Source organism: Ranitomeya imitator, chromosome 1 (genome assembly GCF_032444005.1).
Source record: "Ranitomeya imitator isolate aRanImi1 chromosome 1, aRanImi1.pri, whole genome shotgun sequence".
Classification (NCBI taxonomy): domain Eukaryota; kingdom Metazoa; phylum Chordata; class Amphibia; order Anura; family Dendrobatidae; genus Ranitomeya; species Ranitomeya imitator.
Window position 1 is genome coordinate 256,739,730 of NC_091282.1, and position 26,131 is coordinate 256,765,860.

General features: G+C 43.3%; 1 protein-coding gene across 2 annotated transcripts in view; it reads right to left on the reverse strand.

The window, feature by feature from the left end:
- The window catches only part of CCDC92 (coiled-coil domain containing 92), a 47,560-nt gene that overhangs the window by 16,050 nt on the left and 5,379 nt on the right, over nucleotides 1–26,131 (reverse strand). Inside the window, exon 2 of one of the 2 annotated variants that reach the window (XM_069755994.1) lies at nucleotides 3,614–3,899. The exons of the other annotated variant lie outside the window; for it this stretch is intronic. The gene's annotated coding sequence lies outside the window, so the exon portion shown is untranslated. The remainder of the gene's footprint in view (nucleotides 1–3,613; nucleotides 3,900–26,131) is intronic. 2 annotated transcript variants of the gene reach the window in all.

Here is a 26,131-nt window from a genome sequence, read left to right on the forward strand (position 1 = left end):
GAAATAAAAATTATTATCTGTAATCTGTAGAATTGTCAAAAAGTGATCAATCTCTGTGCCGCGCCACCAGAGGGGAATGCAAACATTACACAGTGCTCATTCGCACCAATGGTTTGTCTGTGTAATGCAGGACAGGACAAAAAGATTTTCTTTTAGACGGTTTCCATAAACGAGTCCCAATGACGTAGTTTTTACATTGGTTGATGTGATGAATCTTTTGGACCGCACACGTCCAGCCTGTCAGGTTGCAATAACGTACACGTTAGACAAGTTTGGACTGCGCCCCAAGTATTAATGCTATGGCTTTAATAATATTATCTCCATGAGCATTATGTGACACTACCATAGTGATAGTATTATGTGTGTACTGTGCAAATCCAGGCCATCGTGATATCTCTATGGGTACTGTACAAATTCTAACCATTGTACCCTTCTCACACGTTATATGGTCTTCTGCTATAGGAGGAGACTAAGAAAGATCACAAGACCTGAGCTCTGTCTTCTTCAGGGTGTGTCTCAGAACAATAGTGAGCCGACAGCTGACATAATACTTCCCGGCACAGTCACCGTATATTGATGGCTCTTTGCATTTTTCTATAAAACATCAGCTAAATTGATTTATGATGCTGCTCTCTAACTGACCATGTGGAGCACTGAAGATAATATACGGGTACAATGAGAAGCTACAGGAGCCAAACTGCTCCAAAAAGTCATCAGAAGCAAGCAATGAAATATGTGATAGTGTACATATGTAGAGTGAGTGTACATATATGTATATAGTGTGTGCATATATGGATATAGTGTATACATACATAGAATACATGTATATATGTGTATAGTGTGCATATGTAGAGTGTGGGTATGTATAGTGTGTTCATACATGTATATAGTGTGTGCATATATAGATATAGTGTATACATACATAGAATGCATGTATATATGTGTATAGTGTGCATATGTAGAGTGTGGGTATGTATAGTGTGTGTACATATATGTATATAGTGTGTGCATATATGGATATAGTGTATACATACATAGAATGCATGTATATATGTGTATAGTGTGCATAAGTAGAGTGTGGGTATGTAGAGTGTGTGTACATATATGTATATAGTGTGTGCATATATGGATATAGTGTATACATACATAGAAGGAATGTATATATGTGTATAGTGTGTATATGTAGAGTGTGGGTATGTATAGTGTGTTCATACATGTATATAGTGTGTGCATATCTGGATATAGTGTATACATACATAGAATGCATGTATATATGTGTATAGTGTGCATATGTAGAGTGTGGGTATGTGTAGTGTGTGTACATATATGTATATAGTGGGTGCATATATGGATATAGTGTATACATACATAGAATGCATGTATATATGTGTATAGTGTGCATATGTAGAGTGTGGGTATGTATAGTGTGTGTACATATATGTATATAGTGTGTGCATATATGGATATAGTGTATACATACATAGAAGGAATGTATATATGTGTATAGTGTGCATATGTAGAGTGTGGGTATGTATAGTGTGTTCATACATGTATATAGTGTGTGCATATCTGGATATAGTGTATACATAGAATGCATGTATATATGTGTATAGTGTGTATATGTAGAGTGTGGGTATGTATAGTGTGTTCATACATGTATATAGTGTGTGCATATCTGGATATAGTGTATACATACATAGAATGCATGTATATATGTGTATAGTGTGCATACGTAGAGTGTGGGTATGTAGAGTGAGTGTACATATATGTATATAGTGTGTGCATATATGGATATAGTGTATATATACATAGAATACATGTATATATGTGTATAGTGTGTATATGTAGAGTGTGGGTATGTATAGTGTGTTCATACATGTATATAGTGTGTGCATATATATAGTGTATACATACATAGAATGCATGTATATATGTGTATAGTGTGCATATGTAGAGTGTGGGTATGTATAGTGTATGTACATATATGTATATAGTGTGTGCATATATAGATATAGTGTATACATACATAGAATGCATGTATATATGTGTATAGTGTGCATAAGTAGAGTGTGGGTATGTAGAGTGTGTGTACATATATGTATATAGTGTGTGCATATATGGATATAGTGTATACATACATAGAAGGAATGTATATATGTGTATAGTGTGCATATGTAGAGTGTGGGTATGTATAGTGTGTGTACATATATGTATATAGTGTGTGCATATATGGATATAGTGTATACATACATAGAAGGAATGTATATATGTGTATAGTGTGCATATGTAGAGTGTGGGTATGTATAGTGTGTTCATACATGTATATAGTGTGTGCATATCTGGATATAGTGTATACATAGAATGCATGTATATATGTGTATAGTGTGTATATGTAGAGTGTGGGTATGTATAGTGTGTGTACATATATGTATATAGTGTGTGCATATATGGATATAGTGTATACATATATAGAATGCATGTATATATGTGTATAGTGTGCATATGTAGAGTGTGGGTAAGTCTAGTGTGTTCATACATGTATATAGTGTGTGCATACGTAGAAGGTGTGTATATAGGTGCATAGTGTTCATATGTAGAATGTGTGTATATAGCGTTTATCTCTAGAATGTGTGTTAGTATAGAGTGTGTATATGTATGTAGTGTTTGTATGTGACAGTTTGTGCATTAAACATCTTGAATTACAGTGTGAGCCGCACGGATTATGAGGGTTGTGTACTATGCTGTGGCATATGGTGCCGCTATCTAAATATTAAAAATTGGAAACTAGTTCATACATTGCAAATTGATGTATTCTAAACTCATGTGACTAAGAAAAGGTTAATTGTGCAAATAGCCTTCATCTTGTAGTTACAGCTGCAAATCCCCAAAATCTTTCTATGAACAAAAATAGGAAAAAGAAACAAAACGTTGCTTTGATGGGATTTTTTTTTTGTTTTTGCCAAACAAACAGCAGGAGATATCAAGTGAAGCGCACGTGGTCCACGCTGTAAACCCAGTTGACTCTCAATATGATCCCTTTTCTTAATAAGGTGGAGCGACTTCTCATTGTGGAGTGAAACTTTTCTTTTTCCGCTGCTGGCTGATAATATAACCCACTGCAGGTGGCATGGATGATCTCGGCGCCTCCTGCCCGGGCAGGTCCTATGGACACATCCTAACACCCTTTGTTTCCTCCTGGAACTTCTATTATTAATAGCAAAATAGATAGAACGGCTGACCTAGTCCTTCCTCCTCTGACGGGAGGCTCTAACCGACAGGATGCCTGGCAGCAATACTTAGTGCCCCCAACAATGCCAAGAAGAAGGCGGCACTGAGGGGCAATGCTAGGAAGGATCAGGTACCGGAGCTCTGGAGGGAGGTTATAATTAGAAGCCAATGAATCATTTTAGGACACTGCGAGCGGAGCAGGGACACATAAGACATCATTCACAAAGATGTCAGGTTGGATGTCCTCACATCAACGTGAATAGATCAGGATGCTACCGGGCTGGACACAGTGTCCCATCTGCAATGCGGATCACCAGATCTCTGCTTCCATTCCTTCTGTAACCTGCAGCAAAGACATCTTCATTGCATTATCATAGACCCTTACCTCCTGGAGGGGATATCCTCGCCTCCTGTAGATTTCAGCACCACGTGCAGAAGGGTCAGCTCATGAGGAAGTGCAGCACTGCTGTGCACACACTGGGGAAGGATGACAGTGGATGTGCGCAGACCCAGACTGCAACGTGTCCCCACCCTGTCATGTAGCCAGATGCTCCAAGCCCCTTGTCCTCCAGTGATCAGCGAAAGAAAACGCCCTTCACATCCCGGAGGGGATGATATGGATCGTTTATTCCCAGGCAATGCCCCGCATACTGATGACGAAAGATGGGAGGCTGGAAACAATAAATAAATAAATAAATAAATAAAAGAAGCTCTGCCCCTCCCTCACATCAGAGGTAGATCAAATGTATTGCTACCCAAGGCTAAAAATACAAGCCGTCTCATGACTGCATCTATAGACCGTCCACCGATCACAATGAGGAGTTAATGCAGTGATGACGCCACATAGGACAACCACTATATTCACAGCATACTGGCATGCCGGCTGGTGCCCAAGGGTCCGCCGTCAAATAATTCAGATCAAAAAATTAAAAGCAGGAAAAAAACAATGCGGAGAAAAATATATGCACCATATTGTAGCTGAAGATACCAAACTCATGGGTTTATTGATGGATGCTATTTATAATGGACTAAATAAGCATAACGCAGCCCAAAAGCCGCCACACACGTAATGTGTTATTATTATACGTTTTTAGATTATGCTGGATCAGACAAGCATATCAGTGTAAGGCTACTTTCACACTAGCGTCGGCCCGTTGCAGTGCGTCGGGCCCACGTACCGACGCATCCTGTGACAACGCAGCACAATGGGGGCAGCGGATGCATTATTACAACGCATCCGCTGCCCCATTGTGAGTTGCGGGGAGGAAGGGGAGGAGTTCCGGTGGACACAACGCACCAAAAAACGTTACAAGCAACGTTTTTTGGTGCCGACGGTCCGCCACAACACGCACGACGGTTGCGACGTGTGGCAATGCGTCGCTAATACAAGCCTATGGAGAAAAAACGCATCCTGCAAACAACTTTGCAGGATGCGTTTTTTCTGCAAAACGACGCATTGCGACATGCGTCGTACGACGCTAGTGTGAAAGTAGCCTAATACTGAAAGGGTTATTCTTGGCTTCTTAACTCCTTAATAGCCGAGCCAATTTTGACCTTAAAGACCAGGCCACCTTTTTTAAATCTGACCAGTGTCACTATATGTGGTAATAACTCTGGAAAGCTTCAATGTGTCCCAGTGATTTTCAGATGCTTTTTTTTGTGACACATTGTACTTTATGTTAGTGGTAAATTTAGGTAGATATTATTTGTGTTTATTTGTGAAAATATCAGATTTTTGTCAAAAATTTTGAAAAATTTTCAATTTTCAATCTTTATATCCAAACCAGTAAGTCATGCTGTACAAAATAATAAATAACATTTCCCATATGTCTACTTTACATCTGCATCATTTATCATATGTAATTTTATTTGGTTAAGATGTTAGAAGGGTGAAAAGTTTTGCAGCAATTTCTCATTTTTGCAAGAATTTGCTAAAACCTGTTTCTTTAGTGACCCATTCAGATTTAAAGGGAACCTGTCAGCAGTTTTGCCTGGTATAAGATGCGGCCACCGCCTTTCAGGGCTTATATACAGCATTCTATAATGCTGTAGAGAAGCCCCCGATCCGACATGAAAGTGAAGAAAAATAAGTTTTATTATACTCACCTGCAGGGCATCCCAGACCGATGGGTGTCGCAGGTCCGGCGTCTCCCATCTTCTTGCGACGCCGCCCTCCTGCTTCTCAATCACACCCCACCATCGGTGCTCCTGCACAGGCATACTTATCTGCCCTGCTGAGGGCAGAGTAAAGTATTGAAGAGCGCAGGCGCTGGGAAAGGTCAGAGAGACCCAGCACCTGTGCCCAGGCAAAATACGATCCACACTAGATCACCTCTTACTTTCCCTTTTTAACTACAATCATCACAAAATAAATTTCAAAAAACCCTTGTGTAGAGTTGAGTGAATTTTTCAAAATTCGGTTCCAATTACGATCGGCGGCGAATACCTTAAAAGTAATTTTTGCACCTCTACAAGAGCTGAGTTGCTTTAAGGGTTGTGAGATATGGGGAAATGATATCTAATTGATCTTATCTTGATATCTGATAGAATTCTCTTTCAGATGCAGTGACCCAAAGGTACTCGCTCCAAACTCAGCCCCCGACCTTTGGTATTCCCCCAGGCCAAAAGGCAAGTCCATACCCGTTATACAATGGGACCTCATTATCCAGTGAAGGCACTCCCTTGGACAGAGAAGATCAATGTTTTTCTTTAATTAGCCCAAGCAAATAGGCCTTTGAAGCTCTCTCCTGGAGGGGCCAAAAGACCATAGACCCTGTGTCTCCCAGCACCAAGCACCGCAATTATCACAGGGGTGTGAATTCTTGTGCAGGACCAGCCAACTGGAGTTCTTTGTTTGACTCAAGCCACAGGCAGACATCAGAGTACCACAGATCCCAGCTCAAGGCTCTGAGATATTGAATCTGGAAAATGACCTATAATAACAGAATGCAATATCTCATCCTAGCCAAGCACATAATCCGAATCAGCATTCCTTCCCCCATACGCCCGTCCCCTGCAGCCACCTGTAGAACTCTGCATTATTGAGGTATAAATCATAGCTACCAGGTATTACATACGGTAGGTATATTTGGTCTTCCTGCACAGATAAAACCCAGCAGAATCAAGTGTCACCACTGCCGTTCCATTTAGAGCTTCAAGCGGAAAGTTATGGACCTCCACAGTTCTGGCCTGGAAAACCATACTCTCAGATATGGGAAGAGGGAGGCTGCCCAGCCCAGGCACTGGCGCAGCGTGTGGGAGGGGGCAGCCTAGGGAATAATAGGCAGATCCTCATTTTGGACTCAGTTTATTACTGGAAGGCGGCAAGGGAATCACGCAACAAAGATTTGGACCTGTAATCCATCAGCGACTCCCTTTGGTCACATGCTACATAACACGGTAATTGCAGTCTATCTGTATCCTACCCTAATACTATACTCTTGACTGTATACTTGCATATCTGTTCTTGTAAATATATACCAGTATATTTCTAGTGCGCCTTTCGGCCATTAAATGTAAAATTAATCTTGGGTTGCTCTTTTATCTCGATTCACGAATCCCCACGTCTGCACGCTCCATTGGTTATTATAAGCTGCCCGGGTTGTTTTCTGACCAGATATGAGCCTGATGTCGGACGGGGCTTATATCGAATGAGGAACTGGTGGCAGCATACCGTGTTAGTGAGGAACTTTGATAGTGACAGCTGGAAGAGTTACATACATTCATGGCCAAAAGTATTGACACCCCTGCAATTCTGTCAGATAATACTCAGTTTCTTCCTGAAAATGATTGCAAACACAAATTCTTTGGTATTATTATCTTCATTTAATTTGTCTTAAATGAAAAAACACAAAAGAGAATGAAGCAAAACATTGATCATTTCACACAAAACTCCAAAAATGGGCCACACAAAAGTATTGGCACCCTCAGCCTAATACTTGGTTGCACAACCTTTAGCCAAAATAACTGCGACCAACCGCTTCCGGTAACCATCAATGAGTTTCTTACAATGCTCTGCTGGAATTTTAGACCATTCTTCTTTGGCAAACTGCTCCAGGTCCCTGATATTTGAAGGGTGCCTTCTCCAAACTGCCATTTTTAGATCTCTCCACAGGTGTTCTATGGGATTCAGGTCTGGACTCATTGCTGGCCACCTTAGAAGTCTCCAATGCTTTCTCTCAAACCATTTTCTAGTGCTTTTTGAAGTGTGTTTTGGGTCATTGTCCTGCTGGAAGACCCATGACCTCTGAGGGAGACCCAGCTTTCTCACACTGGGCCCTACATTATGCTGCAAAATTTGTTGGTAGTCTTCAGACTTCATAATGCCAGGCACACGGTCAAGCTGTCCAGTGCCAGAGGCAGCAAAGCAACCCCAAAACATCAGGGAACCTCCGCCATGTTTGACTGTAGGGACTGTGTTCTTTTCTTTGAATGTCTCTTTTTTCTCCTGTAAACTCTATGTTGATGCCTTTGCCCAAAAAGCTCTACTTTTGTCTCATCTGACCAGAGAACATTCTTCCAAAACGTTTTAGGCTTTTTCAGGTAAGTTTTGGCAAACTCCAGCCTGGCTTTTTTATGTCTTGTTGTAAGAAGTGGGGTCTTCCTGGGTCTCCTACCATACAGTCCTTTTTTATTCTGATGCCCTTGTACCCTTGGACTGCAGGGCAGCTTGAACTTGTTTGGATGTTAGTCGAGGTTCTTTATCCAACATCCGCACAATCTTGCGTTGAAATCTCTTGTCAATTTTTCTTTTCCGTCCACATCTAGGGAGGATAGCCACAGTGCCATGGGCTTTAAACTACTTGATGACACTGCGCACAGTAGACACAGGAACATTCAGGTCTTTGGAGATGGGCTTGTAGCCTTGAGATTGCTCATGCTTCCTCACAATTTGGTTTCTCAAATCCTCAGACAGTTCTTTGGTCTTCTTTCTTTTTTTCTCCATGCTCAATGTGGAACACACAAGGACACAGGACAGAGGTTGAGTCAACTTTAATCCATGTCAACTGGCTGCAAGTGTGATTTAGTTATTGCCAACACCTGTTAGGTGCCACAGGTAAGTTACAGGTGCTGTTAATTACACAAATTAGAGAAGCATCACATGATTTTTCGAACAGTGCCAACACTTTTGTCCACCCCCTTTTTTATGTTTGGTGTGGAATTATGTCCAATTTGGCTTTAGGACAATTCTTTTTGTGTTTTTTCATTTAAGACAAATTAAATGAAGATAATAATACCAAATAATTTGTGTTTGCAATCATGTTCAGGAAGAAAATGAGTATTATCTGACAGAATTGCAGGGGTGTCAATACTTTTGGCCATGACTGTATATGTCCCCAGCCTGGACTGGTGATGTATATCCCCCTCACTAGGAGCACCTCAATAACTCATACCTATAAGGGAAGCCTTTCCGGTGACTATTTGCCCTCGGTTCAGTTCCCTGACTGACCTACTGGGTCCTTCTCTCCCCTCCCCAGAGGGGAGTGAAGTCGATACACCCCTTCCCCTGTGCAATCCGTCACAAATTGGTGGCAGCACGGTGGGATCGAGCTAAGTGTGCGTGGGATCCCTACTTCCAGACACTAAGGACTAACAGCAGTAGCTTTTTCTGCTGGGGTCCTAAGATCAGCTCAGCACTAGACAATGCCAGTGCAAGTACTGTAGGTGTGTGGGTGCTCTGGTTGCTGCTGTGTCCGTGACTAAGGGATGAAAAGACTAGCTGCAAGCACTCGAAGCCAAACAAGAATGAAGGCCGGGGAGCTATCGCTTAATGCGGAGAGTGACTGTACTGGTTCCGACAAGGAGGGGAACCGGGAAGGGGGTCCCACCCGGGCTCCCCAAGCGTCTCGCCACCCTCCTACTGTCCTTTTTCCCGGACAGCTAAGGTCTGAGGCCCTCTGCCAAGCTGCTCTGGCCAGTCTTGAGGCAGGGCGCAAGGAAGCCTCTGCAGCCCTCCTGAAAGCAGCAGAACGTCAGGCAACGCGAGAAGCAGCGCAGGCAGAGCGCACGGCGGTGGAACGCGTGAAGCTGCAGAGCAACAACATCAGCTGGAGTTGGCTAGTCGGGGTCTCCTACCGCCACCACTACCGCCCACGATAGCACCCCTGGAGCCCAAGACAGTCAAGGTCCAAGCCGAGTAATTCCCCTTGCTGGAGAAGGACTGAGACCTGGACTCCTTTCTGCGGGCCTTAGAGCACACCTGCTGCCAACACCATCTGGCCCCGGATCAGTGGGCCAGGTACCTGACCCCGGTTTGAGGGTAAGTCCCTGGAAATTTTGGGGGACTTACCTGTCAGGGAGGAGCAGGACTATGAGAGCATCAAATAGGTCCTGATCCAGCAGTTCAACCTTACTCCGGAGTCTTACCACAGGAAGTTGCGAAGCTTGCAAAAAGGCCCCAAGGACACTTAGACTGATCACATGCAAGGCCTCTTGCGAGCTGCAGCGCAATGGACTAAGGGTCTAGAACTCACCACCTTCCAGGAGATCCAGGAGACGTTTGTCATGAAGCAATTCTTGTGGAACTGCCCAGAGGACCTCCAGCAGTACCTCTGTGACCGGAAACCAAAGGGGGCCGCTTCTACAGCTGCCCTGGCTGATGACTCTGCCAATAACCGGGCCCCTGAAGCCAAGCGGGCCACCCAGAGCACCTGGAGAGGGGGTAAGACTCATCATGCCCCTGTTTCCCCAGCCCCTAGAATGGAAGGGGCGCCCCCCTCTACTCCCCTCTCCAGGCCAGGGGTAGAATCCAGAAGGTGTAACCTCTGCAACCATCCCGAACACTTCAGGGCATGTGTCCCCAGTGCCATAAGACCCCATCCTCATCCCCCAAACCGTCCCGTCATGTGTGTGGGTGGGGGTGATGGGAGGTCCCGTGACAATTTCCAGCCCATAACCGTAAACCACGCTGCTGCTATGGGACTGCGGGACACTGACGTTGAAGTGACCCTCGTGCAGCCTGAGATAGTGTTCCCCCAGGACTTCATACCTGGAAAAACCCTTGCTGTCTCCGGGATTGGAGGCGTCAAAATGGCACAGCCTGTCGCCAAGGTCTATTTGGACTGGGGCGCCGGGAAGGGAATGAGGGAGGCGGGAGTGTCGCCGAATATTCCCGTGAATGTTTTACTTGGGACAGATTTGGGGCGCTTAGTGTCACAGTATGTGGCTACTGAGACCCCAAGTTCTGATCCCCACCAGTCTCTTGATTTGTCTACTGCTGGTAATGTTGTAAATGTGTTGCCTACTGAGTTAAAGGGAGAGGTGGGATCTGAGAATCACTCCTGTGCTGACAGCACATGCAGCGCGGGAAGATGGGACAAATATCACAACAAAACAGTCATATAATCCCATAAAAGTGTAAATTTTATTAAATATACAATACAATAGTAATAAAACGAACAGATACAGCAGTAAAAGTAGGGGAAAGTGTGGACGATGAATAGCAGTGCATCAAAAAGGGGCTATGGGTAGCCACCACTGCAGCAACATACCCTCAAATAGTTAAATTAGCTACTAGAAAACACGGATGTATTATAGTAAATGCCTACAGAGTATTGCTATAATGTCACACCAGCGATCCCAGAGAAGCCATACATAATGTAATAATAGGATATTACCTGGTATGTGCCGCAGTGGGGGGCCCACAGCCCACCCCGACACGCGTTTCGGAGCACCAAGCTCCTTCCTCAGGGGCGCAAGGAAAATGTGCATCTTTTTATCCAGCAGACGCCGGAAACACCATGCTCATATGTAACGCCACTCGCTGGACCCGCCGATACCGGAAACACGCAGGGACCCACGTGATCCGGAATCAAGTGACAGGAAGAGCATCGACAGAGGAGGGGAACGAGCAGCACGCATGCGCAGTGTGAAAAACATATGTATGTATGTATATGTCCTTGTTAGAGAACACGTGCTGGGGATACAGGATACAGATTTTCACCATTGTGATGGTACATTATGGAGGGTACGTGGCATTGATTTATTGAACATCAATATTATGGGAGGCAATTTATCCAAACACTTGGCCCAATTGGAAACCAGGTGGATTTGGACATTGCAGACCATTCACCCTAAGGGTCTAAGTGAAAATATGTCCTTTGCTCCCTTCCTGTGATTTGTTCATGTCAATGTGTAATGATTTATGTGCATATGCTTTTATAATTTTTTTTATTCTAATTGTTTGTCTACCTATGTCTATATATGGATATTTATAGATTCCTTTCGATTATGGAGGGTATACCCGTATGATGAAGCATCGTTTGGAGAAATTATTCAGCCATGACAACTTGACTTTTCATTTTGGATTGTCTTTTGCATCATGTTTATATTCTGTCTCATTTTTAATGCTGACTCGATCTGTGTTATGCCTGTATAGTATATTATGTATTGCTTTAATAGTCGAGTACAATAATTGTATTCTGCATTGACGAAGCATGATCTGGGCACCTGTCACATCAATTGACATATATGTGCCAAGGTTTATATATTGCTCTTTCTACTAAAAAATCTTTTCTATATCCATTGTACCCATTGGTACTGTGTTATCTGCTGTTTTATGTCAGAGCCAGCTATGCTTGTAGGTCATGTTAATATTACAATGTTGGTGCGTCCACATTCAGGCATATGTGGCATCAATTTGCCATGTACATTGTCTCCTGTTTTTTCTTTGCTTGTGATTTTCAGTATTCACTAACATTGCATTGCGCCTTGTTTTGTCTACATGTCTATTTGTTTGCTTGTATAGGTATCGCACGTTTGTGAGTGGGATTTATGACTATTTGTATTAACATTGCTTTAGCCAATGTATTTATATAGGGGCTGGCTTATCATTTTTATCTTTTTTTTTCTATTTTCCCATTGCTCTGCACTTACTTTTCATGGCCGCTTCCATATGTTTTTCACACTGCGCATGCGCACTGCTCATTCCCCCCCTTTTTGATGCACTGCTATTCATCGTCCACACTTTCCCCTACTTTTGCTGCTGTATCTGTTCGTTTTATTACTATTGTATTGTATATTTAATAAAATTTACACTTTTATGGGATTATATGTTTTGTTGTGATATTTGACATTTGCATTGTACAGTTGTCCCTCCATACGGTCTTGACATTCATGCATGAGATATAAGACCCTTGTGTTTTTCAATATAATTATCATTTTTTCTGCATGTAGAATGTATGTGTTAACTGTGTTATTTGAAGATGGGACAAAGCCAGATGACACAGGAAGGTGTGAGAATGTTCCCAAGTGTGATGATAGTATGCTCTGGAGGGAGAGGTAGGGGGCAGGTAGCTGCGAGGCCAGAACCAGAGTTGATGGGAGGGGCTGCTGCCGGGATTGCAGGGTCCCTAGATGAGTCCAAACTGCTGGGTTCTGCGCAGGTGCAGGAAGGGGAACGTACCAATGGGGTTGGGGCTGTCACAGGACAGGCAGAGCTTCCAGGTAAGGCCCCAGGGCAGGAGGTTCCAAAACCCGAGATGCCAGGAGACCAGGTTGGTCCACCTGACTCGGCGACTTGTGTGGAAGCCGAGGGGAGGCAGGCACTACTCAGGGTTACAGCGATCGTGGCTGCTGTCACCAGGAATGGGAGTACTGGAGCTTAAGGAGCCTTACAGAGGTCCAACGGCCTCCCCATTCTGACCAAGTGGCTCCTGAGCCAGAGGAAGACCTGGAGACGGGTCCCGGGGAACTGAAAGAAGGAGCGCCTCAATAACTTGTACCTATAAGGGAACTACTTGTCCTCGTGCAGTTCTCTGACTGACCTGGGGCAAGTGGTGGCGCCAGAGAGCCGATCCCTGCTGAGTCCTTCTCTCCCCTCCCCAGAGATGAATGAAGTCAACACACCCCTTCCCCTGTGCGATCCGTCACAAGGGTATATTCACATGTGTCGGATATACTGTAGAATTTCTACTTATATTTATGATCAGAAAACCCTCAATGTGTTACAATAGCAGCAAAATAGATGGGGTTTTGACAAATGTCATCCATGTGCTGTGGGTAAAAAAAAAACCAAAACCTGTGTAGATATTGAGGAATGGGATTTACAACTATATGTGATGCCGCATTAATCCATTAGCTTTATCAAAGCCACTGAGAGTGAATGGGATAAGACCCCAAATCCCGAAGTTAATGCTAAAAATTACAAAAGTCTGCAGCTTTAGCACCAAGCTTTGAAGGAATAAGGAATATCAAAGTCCGGTGATGACAAAACCCCATCACCAAAAAATTCCAGGTAGACCAAATCACATTCTACTACTAAGGACAGACACAATCACAAGATAGATCCAATTCGACTTCCCAGCACATATCGAATGTTTACTGCTCCATGCTAGTTTGGGAATCTGATGCATGTCTGACGAATAAAATAGATATTACAGAAACAACAGATCTCAAACAAAATATAGTGGTTTACTAATAATACTCACCAGATACTTGTTAAAAAGTGATCATGTTAAAAAAACATACGTACAGTCATGAACAAAAGTGTTGGTACCCTTGATGTGTATTTCCTTTGTGTGTATTGGAACAACACAAAAATACAGAGTAAAAAACAGCAAATTGGAGATAATTTCACACAAAACCCCAAAAGGGGGACAGACAATATTGTTGGCACCCTCAACTTAATATTTGGTTGCACACCCTTTGGAATAAATAACTGTAATCAATCAGTTTCTATAACCATCAACAAGCTTCTTAAACCTATCAACTGGAATTTTGGATCACTCTTCTTTTGCAAACTGCTCCAGGTCTCTCATATTTGAAGGGTGCCTTCTCCCAACAGCAATTTTAAGATCTCTCCACAGGTGTTCAATGGGATTTAGATCCGGCCATGCTGGCCACTTCAGAACTTTTTAGCACTTTATTTCCACTCACTTCTGGGTGCTTATTGAAGTATTCTTGGGGTCATTGTCCTGCTGGAAGACCCATGACCTAGGACACAAACCCAGCTTTCTGACACTGGGCACTACATTGCAACCCAAAATTCTTTGGTAATCTTCAGATATCATGATGCCTTCCACACAGTCAATGCACCCAATGCCAGAGGCGGTAAAGCAACCCGAAAACATATTTGAATCTCCACCATATTTAACTGTAGGTACTGTGTTCTTTTCTTTCTAGGCCTCATTCCATTTTTGGCAAACCGCAGCATGATGTGCTTTACCAAAAAGCTCTATCTTGGTCTCATCTTTCCACAAGATGCTTCCACAGAAGGATTTTGGCTTACTCACGTACATTTTTGCAAAATGCAGTTCAGCTTTTTTATGCCTCTGTTTCAGCAGTGGGGTCCTCCTGGGTCTTCTGACATAGCGTTTCATTAAATTCAAATGTCGAAGGCTAGTTCACACTGAGACTGATGCACCCTAAGCCTGCAGAACAGATTAAATTTCTTTAGAACATGATTGGGGCTGCTTATCCACCATTCGGACTATCCTTCTTTGCAAACTTTCATTAATTTTTCTGTGCCGTCCAGGGAGATTAGCTACAGTGCCATGGATTGTAAACTTCTTGATTATGTTGTGCACCGTGGACAAAGGAATAACAAGATCTCAGGAGATGGATTTTTAATCTTACAACTGTTGATATTTTTCAACAATTTTGGTTCTTAAGTCCTCACTCAGACAGTTCTCTTCTCCTCTTTCTGTTCTCTATGCTTAGTATGCAAACACAGATACACAATGCCAAGATTGCATCAACTTCTCCCCTTTCTATATGGTTTCAGGTGCGATTTTCATATATTTAATAATAAATCCTATAAAAGGAAATACCAACAAAGTATAGGTGTACCCTAAAAATGAAGAGAAACCCCAAAAAAGTATTGAAAGAGAGTGAAAAAAACCCTAAAGTAATTAATCACAAGAAACACTATACTTCGTAATAGATAACAAATAAAAACAACAAAAAGACAAGGACATAAATTTAACAAATCATATTACTCATTATGCTGGAGGGATGTGGGGAAAAAAGGGGATCTGGGTCATGTGTTGTGGTGGTGCCCCAAGATAAGAGGATTCTGCAATCGAGTGGCAGACCTAATCAGGACCTTGATAGTTTTCCCTTTAACCCTACAGGGGCCCTTGGCAGTCTTAAATATTGATTCGGACCTCCTTCCCCCAAACTTAGTTTCAGTGATAATCCATGTTTTAACAGTGGCTCGTCAGAGCTTGGCAAGGCACTGGAGGTAAGCTGCTACCCACACACAGGAGGAACTCATTGGTAGGATAAACTCTCATTACCTACATGAACGTTGTTTGGTTCATTCGATAAAGCAAAAAGAACAAGTCAGTCGCCAGTGGGAGACTTGGCAGGCTTCTAGATTGGCGATAGCTCACACTTAGGATGGTTTTCATATTTTTCCTAGTCTTCTCATAATCAGATTGGTCAGATTGTTATACAAAAATGTTTAAAATAAAAGCTCCTAAAGCTCATTCCCCCCACTATCCATTAATTTACCTTTTGTGTACAATCCTGGCTGCCCTTTTCCTTCTGTGTGATCCTTTCTTTCCCTCTCCTCTCCTATAATTTTCAGTATGGAATTGGTTTGTACTAGTGGTGATTATTTGAACACTAGATGGTGGCCTGATTCTAACGCATCGGGTATTCTAGAATATGTATGTATGTATGTATGTATGTATGTATGTATGTATGTATGTATATATATAGCAGCCACATATCATATAAACACAGACAGCCACATAGTATGTAACACAGCCACGTAGTATATAACACTGTATATAACACTGCCCACGTAGTATATAACACAGCCACGTAGTATATATCACTGCCACGTAGTATATAACACAGCCCACGTAGTATATAACACAGCCCACGTAGTATATAACACAGCCTATGTAGTATATAACACAGCCCACGTAGTATATAGCACTGCCCACGTAGTATATAACACTGCAACATAGTATATAACACTGCCACATAGTATATAACACAGCCCACATAGTATATAATACAGCCCACATAGTATATAACACAGCCCACATAGCATATAACACAGCCCACATAGTATATAACACAGCCCACATAGTATATTACACAGCCCACATAGTATATAACACAGCCCAAGTAGTTTAAAAAAAGAATGAAAATAAAAAATAGTTATATACTCACCCTCCGGGGTCCAGCGAAGCTGTCCCTATGCGCGCGATGTGGCCGCCAGCTTCCGTTCCCAGCAATGCATTGCGAAATTACCCAGATGACTTAGCGGTCTCGCGAGACCGCTACGTCATCGTCTCGCGAGACCGCTACGTCATCGTCTCACGAGACCGCAATGCAAGGCCCGGAGCGTCGCAATAAGCGTGAAAGGCGACGGTAGGTGAGTACATAGTGATTTTTTATTTTTTTTCTTATTTTTAACATTAGATCTTTTTACTATTGATGCTGCATAGGCAGCATCAATAGTAAAACGTTGGTCACACAGGGTTAATAGCAGCGTTAACGAACTGTGTTACACCGTGGCATAACGCGGTGTAACGCAGCCATTAACCCTGTGTGAGCTACTTACCAATCAATATTGCTGGCCAGGAGGTGGAGATGGTTGAGAGCTGCAAATATTTGGGGGTTCACCTTGATAGTAAACTCGATTGGAGGTGTCATACAGAAAAAAAGTTTACAAGAAGGGAATGAGCAGACTGTACTTTCTTCGGAAGCTCAGGTCATTCAATGTGTGCAGTAAAATGCTAGAAATGTTCTACGAGTCCGTTGTGGCAAGCGCCATCTTTTTTGCCATCATATGTTGGGGCAGTAGTGTGCGAGTAGCTGACGCTAATAAGCTCAACAAACTTATCAAGAAGGCAAGCGCGGCTGTTGGCCTCCATCTGGACTCTTTTGAGGTATTGGAGGAATAGCATTCAGAGGAAGTGTAGGGCTATAATGAACAATAATGCACATTCAGCAGCCGCCTAATCCTACTAAGGTGTAAGAAGGAGAAATTCAGGAAATCGTTTGTACCTACTGTTATGGGGATGTATAATAATTTCCTAAGGGTGGTAGACAACAATGACTGATTGCTGGTGTACTAATGTCAATTAACAGTGATTTATATACCTGAACTACCCACATTTATTTGTTATGTAATGTTGGTATACCTGTGCAAGATTTGTGTCCTAATATTTTATGTACTGCTGTTTGTATTGCTGCTGTAATACCGTAATTTCCCCCCGGGATCAATAAAGTGTATCGTATCGTTATAAGATTTAATTGAATAAAAATGTATTGTTTAAAAAAAAAAAGACAAGGACATATTAAAAATATATATAAAAACAGCTCAGGAGCTGTATCAACGAGTTGTATATTATGTAATCATAAATTCAAACCACTATTCTATGTATGCCTCAAAGATAGAATAAATGTACAAATGGCTCAATATACAAAATTATGCCACAGATTTACATTACAATAACTGTTCAATGACAATTTATTAAATACTAAAGTGCATATACTTACCGTAATTTAATACTGAAAAGCATACAACCTATCATGAAACCAATAGATACCAGGGATCAAAAAAATGGCATACAGATAGCACCCCTAAAATACTGCAAGATGTAATTTACATAATAAATAGCAAAACTAATTGCTTAGACGGCATGGTTTATATACGGATTGAACAAGTAAAATCGCAGTATTGAAAAAACCACGGCTAAATTCTACAAACACTGAATGCAGGGACATACCATAACCCCCTCACACCAATCCAACGCAGTTTCGCTACCACTTCATCACGCAGTATATATAGTATATCTAAAGCTGCACATAATAATTTTCAGTATTAAATTATGTATATCCACTTTAGTACTTATTTAATATGTAGTAACATAGTAACATAGTTAGTAAGGCCGAAAAAAGACATTTGTCCATCCAGTTCAGCCTATATTCCATCATAATAAATCCCCAGATCTACGTCCTTCTACAGAACCTAAATAATTGTTCAATGTAGTCATTGAACAATTACCATACTTTAATTACGGTAAATCTGTGGTGTAATTGTGTATATTGAGCCATTTGTTCATTTATTCAATTTTGGAGGCATACATAACTGGAACGGTGGTGTGAATTTAAGATTTTTTTTCTAATTCTTGGACATACCCTTCCCCCTCCTGAGCTGTTTGTTATAAACATATTTTAACATGTCCTTGTCTTTTTTGTTGTTTTTATATTTTCTCTAATACTAATTGTTTATTGTGATTAAATTATTTGTTTTTCGCCCTCTTTTGAATACTTTTTTGGGTTTCTCATGACTTTCATATTGCCAACACCTGTTATGTACCCCATGCGAGTTTGAAAGAGCATCACATGCTTGAAACAAAGTTGTTTACCCACGATTTTGGAAAGGTTCCTGCAAAGTTTTTTTGGGTCCAATTTTGGGGTTTTGTGTGAATATATGTCCAATTGGCCTTTTTCCCCCTCATTTTTTTGTGTTGCGCTATATAAAGATTATTATTATTAGGAACAATTTCAAGGGTGCCCACACTTTCAGCCATGACTGTATGTAGCTGCCTTGTGGCAACGCTGATCACTTTGCCCGGCCCAGGGATTCAGGAGTAATACCTGCTTCTTTTAGGGCGAGGTCAAGGTTCAGACATCTTATTTAAATACTCACAGTTGTATTTACAAATATGTGTATCAATATACAATAATACAAAAATATATATAAATAAAACGTAAGATACGAAATATAAATAACGTCTTTCAAAACAAGTCAATATGGCTGATTCAATATTTTTCGTCATAATTTTACAAAAATGTTTTCATGTGTCTGCAGAGTTTTTAGGGCAACCTCCCAATGTATATAATATATGCCAGGTTGCTAGGGAATCCCCATATGTACTAATGCTGGCTAACAGATGTAAATCATTCAGCTGCGGCGAAGAAAACTAAATCTCTGAGCACTTACAAATACTCGGAGGACCCCCGAGCGGGCTCGGGAAATCTCGAGTAACGAGTATATTCACTCATCACTAGTAGTCACCCTGACATATCTCTAAAATGGGCACTGGATCGACCGCTCCCAATTCTAAGAGGGTCCTTACATCCACCCAGAGTCTTTTTGAAGTGGAGAGGGAATGGGGTCTGGTGGCCCCTCTTAACTGGAAGCGCACTCCATGCTGAAATGCATGCACGTCATTGAAATGCATCCCCCGCTGGAACGCACGCCAGTATGCCCGACCAGTCCAGCAGCAGCATGGAGCCGAGAGCCCTCTGGAGAGGGAGCTCTGTATTGCTCGACCGACAGGCTGAGGGACCGCCGCCTAATGAGGCATCAGCCTCGGCGCCTCTTGACAACTGGAAGGGAAGAGATCCAGTCCCCTCCGATCCTACAGCGCTCCGGTAAGTGCTTTGAGCTCCTCTTGCTGTGCTCTCTCCTGCTAGGGATAGGAAAAACACTGAGGGTGAGGTGGAGGAAGGGGGGGTTTTAACCTCTTGTATGTTTCCTGTCCCTAGATGATGAGAAGGACTACCTCCTGTCATGCTGTCCTGAAAGATGAGAAAAAGAGGTTAGATTATACTCACCCAGGGGTGGTCCCGCTACGGTCCAATCCGATGTGCATCGCAGTCCGGTCCGGGGTCTACCATCTTCTTACGATGACGTCCTCTTCTTGTCTTCACGCTGCGGTGCAGGCGTACTTTGCCCTGTTGAGGGTAGAGCAAAGTACTGCAGTGCGCAGGCGCCATGCCTCTCTGACCTTTCCCGGCGCCTGCGCACTGCAGTGCTTTGCTCTGCCCTCAACAGGGCAGACAAAGTACGCCTGCGCTGCAGCGTGAATACAAGAAGAGGACGTCATCCTATGAGGATGGGAGGCCCCGGACCGGACCGCGACACCCATCTGACCGGACCGCCCCTGGGTGAGTATAATCTAACCTGAGCATAGAATCGAACAAGTGCAATGCGAGAAAAAAGGGATCGCACTGGTTCCAATGTTATTCAATGAGGCAGTGCAGATCTGCGTATTTTTTCTCAGCTGTATTCGACATGAGAAAAAATTGCAGCATGCTACGATTTCACTGAAATCTGATGGATGTAAGAAAAACCATCAGTTCGGCAACAGATTTTTACAGATACATTTAAACCCTTCCTGACCTGTGACACAGCGTATGCGTCATGAAAGTCGGTGCCAATCCAACCTGTGACGCATATGCTGTGTCACAGAATGATCGCGTCCCTGCAGATCGGGTGAAAGGGTTAACTCCAATTTCACCTGATCTGCAGGGACAGGGGGAGTGCTTCTTTAGCCCAGGGGGGGTTGCTTTGCCCCTCGTGGCTATGAACGCTCTGATTGGCTGTTGAAAGTGACGTTTCACTTTCAATCAGAGCGATAGTAATATTTCACCAATGAAAATTGGTGAAATATTACAATCCAGCCATGGCCGATGCTGCAATAGCATCAGCCATGGCTGGAGATCGCAATCTGCCCCCGATCTCCTCCCCCTCCATCCGGTCCTTTCCTGTCCTCCGCTCCCCTCCGTCCTCCTGTCCGCTCCCCCGCAGTCTGATCTCCCCCCCCGCTGTCCGATCCCCCATCATACTTACCGACCTCCGGTGTCCCTCCCGGTGTCTGTCCGTCTGCTCCATGGGCGCCGCCATCTTGCAAAATGGCGGGCGCATGCGCAGTGTGCACGCCGAATCTGCCGACTGGCAGATTCGTTACAAGTACATTTTGATCGCTGTGATAGAACCTATCACAGCGATCAAAATAAAAAAATACTACATAAACCCCCCCTTTATCACCCCCATAGGTAGGGACAAAAATAAAATAAATAAAATATTTTTTTTCCCCCACTAGGGTTAGGGCTAGGGTTAGGGCTAGAATTAGGGTTAGAACTAGGGTTAGTGTTAGAATTAGGCTGGGTTCACATTGCGTTAGTGGCAGTCAGCTAACGGAATCAGTTACATAGCGCCACTAACGCAATGTAACGGATCCGTTAGCGCAGCCATTGACCACAATGTATCTAACGCATCGCTAACGTATGCCATTTCTGGCATGCGTTAGCGATGTCCCGTTATTTTCTGACGGACCTCAAACGCTGAAGCGTTCCTGAGTTATTACCTCATAAAGGGACACTGGTCCGAATTGCAAAAAACAGCCAGGTCATTAAAGGGAACCTGTCACTTGAATTTGGCGGGACTGGTTTTGGGTCATATGGGCGGAGTTTTCGGGTGTTTGATTCACCCTTTCCTTACCCGCTGGCTGCAATATTGGATTGAAGTTCATTCTCTGTCCTCTATAGTACACGCATGCACAAGGTAATCTTGCTTTGCGCAGGCGTGTACTATGGAGGACAGAGAATGAACTTCAATTCAATATTGTAGCCAGCGGGTAAAGAAAGGGTGAATCAAACACCCGAAAACTCCGCCCACATGACCCAAAACCAGTCCCGCCAAATTCAGGTGACAGAGTCCCTTTAAGGTCAAAATAGGCTGGGTCATGGAGGGGTTAAATTCTGTAGCAAAGGAAACTGTAAATGGTCCTAAAAAAGATTAACCCCTTCCTGACATGCGCCGTACTAGTACTGCTTTGCGGGAACGCAGTACTAGTACGGCGCTGCTATTTCCGGTCACCGCGCTGCATTGCACGGTGACCGGGTGAGGATGGCTGCTGTTCCTGATAGCAGACCATCCTGGCACGTCACCACGTGGGGCAGATCCGCCCCCTTGCTTCGACGATCGCTGCGATTGGCTGGTGAACTCTCACCAGCCAATCACAGCGAAGCTGACAAAGTTGCAGAAAAAAAAAACAAAAACATGTGACAGGCTGTGATTGGTGCTGTGTGACGTAGCACCAATCACAGCTGTCACAGTAGGTGAGGTGATCACTACGTCACCTCACCATCTTTACCTCAGATTTGGCGTGCAGAGCGGTGGTCTAAGCCCCTCCGTGTCACCTGAGCAAAGGATTCCATTGGTGGCCAGTCAGATCGTCCCTGCGATCTCCTGACTCCTGTGCTGATCTGCGATCTGTGCTGTGCTGCCATCTGCCTGCTGTGTGACTCCTGTGATCACAGCAGCAGCACCTCCCCCACCCCTTTCCCATCCCTGTTCCAGTACCTCCTCCCTCCAATTGATTTTTTTGCGCTTTTTTTCCTGTGTGCGGCGTTCCGCGCAGAGCATTCGTGCTCTTCCTGTGTCCGCAGCTCTGATCAGTATCGCTGCTGATCAGAGACTGTGCCACAGGAATTTTTATTTTTTTTTAGTTAGTGTAGCGGACTTCGCAGTCTAAGTGACGTCCAAGGTTTTTTTTAGAAAAAAATAATAGTAGTTACAGTACAGCATAGTTTTGGACATAGCAAGGTAGTGTAGCCGGCGTCACATCGTTAGTGACGACCGATCTTTGAGAGAAAAAAAAATGGTACGGCGTAGTTTTAGTGGTAGCGTGTTAGTACAGCCGGCGTCACAGCGTTAGTGACGACCGATCTTGTTTTAGAAAAAAAAATAAATACAGAGTAGTTTTATAGGTAGGGAGGTAGCTTTTATTTTCTTGCATAAAAAGTGCATTAGGGGAGCATACGTCACGTTGTTGGTGACGTCCGTTTACTTTTGTAAAAAAGAAATTGCGTCGGATAAATTTATAGGGAGGGCATTAGTGTAGTGAACGTCTGGTTTTTTTTTTAATACAAACTTTATTTTTAAGGGTATGTGCACACGTCAGGATTTCTTGCAGAAATTTTCCTGACAAAAACTGGACATTTCTGCCAGAAATCCGCATGCGTTTTTTACCGCGATTTTGACGCGTTTTGGTGCATTTTTCCCCAAATGCATAGAATTGTGGGAAAAACGCAGAAAATCCGCAAAAATAATGAACATGCTCATTTTTTTACCGCGATGCGTTTTTTTTTGCGGAAAAAAATGCATCCATGTGCACAAAACATGCAGAATGCATTCTAAATGATAGAATGCATAATGTATGCGTTTTTAATGAGTTTTTATAGCGTTTTTAGCGCGAAAAAAACGCGAAAAAACCTGTACGTGTGCATATAGCCTTAATCTGATTTTTCTTTCCATTTTTTCTTCTACATTTTACCTCTCTACTTCTTTTTTCTCTCCGTTTTGTTATAATAAAGAGTACCCTATACACAAGCCCCACACATTACACATGTAAAAGCACCACTTACATACACATGCCCGGGGTTTGGGAAAAATAAATTAAAATGGCCCATTCGTCAAGTTGGCAGCACGGTGGCTCAGTGGTTAGCACTGCAGCCTTGCAGCGCTGGAGTCCTGGGTTCAAATCCCACCCGGGACAACATCTGCAACGAGTTTCTATGTTCTCTCCGTGTTTGCGTGGGTTTCCTCCGGGTTCTCCGGTTTCCTCCCACATTCCAAAGACATACTGATAGGGAATCTAGATTGTGAGCCCCATTGGGGACAGCGATGATAATGTCTGTAAAGCGCTGCGTAATATGTTAGCGCTATATAAAAATAAAGATTATTATTATTATTCACCAGAGGAGGCTTACGCCATCCTTGCGTCCGACACGGATTCAGCCAGAGAGGAAGAGCCCACATTCCTCCTCATCTGGTGAGGAAGGACCCCCAACAAGGCGCCCTAGGACCCAGGCAACTCCTGCATCAATCGATCCCGTATGGATTGCACCCCCTGAAAATTTTCAGCCCGTCATTCCGGATTTCAGCAGCAGCTCAGGAATCCAGTTTGACACCACTGGCCTCACTGAAATTGACTTCTTCAAATTCTTTTTCAGTGAGGAAATAATAAATCTTATGGTGGCCCAGAGGAACCTGTATGCCCAACAATTTTTCACCCAAAATCCCACGTCATCATACGTCAGATGGACCCCCGTAAATGCAGCAGAGATGATGACAATTTGGGGAATTGTGCTGCATATGGGCATAATAAAAAAAACATAGATTCGTCAGTACTGGAGTACTGACATTCTCTACAGTACACCGGTATTCCGCATGGCCATGAAAAGGACACAATTTGAAGGGATCCAAAGATTTTTGCATTATAGTGCGCAGTGTCCTCCCCGAGACGATCCTAACTTTGATCGTCTATATAAAATTCGGCCAGTGGTTGAACACTTCAGCAGAAAATTTGCTGAGGCGTACACACCCCAGAGGGACATCGCTATTGATGAATCTCTCGTTCACTTCAAAGTGAGGCTAAAATTACGACAATACCTGCCCAGTAAGAGGTCCAGGTACGGAATAAAGCTGTACAAACTGTGCGAGAGTACCACAGGGTACACCCACATATTTAGGGTCTACAAGGGGAAGGACACCCAGATTAACCCCCCTGAATGCCCACCTATCCTGGGGGTGAGTGGGAAAATTGTGTGGGAATTGCTGCACCCACTGCTGGATAGGGGTCATCACCTCTACATTTATAACTTTTACACCAGCATCTCACTCTTCAAGGCCCTCTCTGCCAGAGGTACAGCTCCATGTGGCACCGTGCGAAAAAATCAGCGAGGCCTCCCTAAGCCGCTAATTGGGCAAATGCTGAGAAAAGGGGAAAGCAGAGCCCAATGCAGCGACAACATGCTGGCAGTCAAGTATAAGGACAAAAGGGATGTCCTTATCCTGACCACCATACACCGTGACAACAGCACCCTTGTCACTGTTCGTGGGACCACAACACAAGTCCCAAAGCCAGATTGTATCTTGGATTATAATCGGTACATGGGGATGTGGATCTTTCAGATCAGGTCCTCAAACCATACAGTTCCATGCGAAAAGCCAAAGTATGGTACAAAAAATTGGCCGTGCACATTGTACAGATGGCACTGTACAATGCTTTTGTGCTGTCCCAATCTGCAGGCAAAACGGGGACCTTCCTTCAGTTTCAGGAGGTAGTCATCAAGGCCCTAATGTTTGGCAATCGGGGAGGTGAGTGCCCCAGTACTTCTGAATCTGATAGTGCCCGTATTGTCCCAAGTCAACATTTCCCAGGACAGGTTCCCCAAGCAGCGAGGACAGGACGATCACAAAAACGGTGCAGAGTATACTCAAAGAGGGGAATCCGAAAGGACACAACTTACCATTGTGAAACCTGCCCTGAGAAACCTGGCCTTTGCATTAAGGATTGTTTCAAAGCATACCACACATCCACAAATTAATAAAATTAGTTTATACCCTTTTGACACAACACATCTATAATCTGATGTACCGAGCACATCTTACACATACCGCCACATTATAAATTCATACACTAAAACCAACTGCATTATAGTTATTACTGTAAAACTATGCCTCTAGATAAATTCCTTCAGAGGTGTAATTTCCAAAATGGGGTCACTTGTGAGGGGTTTCCACTGTTTAGGCACATCAGGGGCTCTGCAAACGCAACATGATGTCCGCAGACCATTCCATCAAAGTCTGCAATCCAAAACGTCACTCCTTCCATTCTGAGCCCTGCTGTGCGCACAAACAGTGGTTTTCCCCCACATATGGGGTATCGGTGTACTCAGGAGAAAATGTGCAACAACTTTACTGGTCTATTTTCTCCTGTTACCTTTGTGAAACTAAAAAAAATTGGCACTAAAAGATCATTTTTGTGGAAAAAATGTGATTTTTTTTATTTTCATGAGTCAACGTTATAATTTTCTGTGAGGCACTTGGAGGTTTGCGGTGCTCACCACATATCTAAATAAATTCCTTGGAAGGTCTAGTTTCCAAAATAGTGGAAATCTCCCAAAAGTGACCCTGTTTAGGCACATCAGGGGCTCTGCAAATGCAACATGACGCCCGCAGACCATTCCATCAAAGTCTGCAATCCAAAACGGCACTCCTTCCATTCTGAGCCCTGCCGTGCGCACAAACAGTGGTTTTCCCCCACATATGGGGTTTTGGCGTATTCAGGAGAAAATGTGCAACAACTTTAGTGGTCTATTTTCTCCCGTTACCTTTGTAAAAATAAAAAAATTGGGGCTG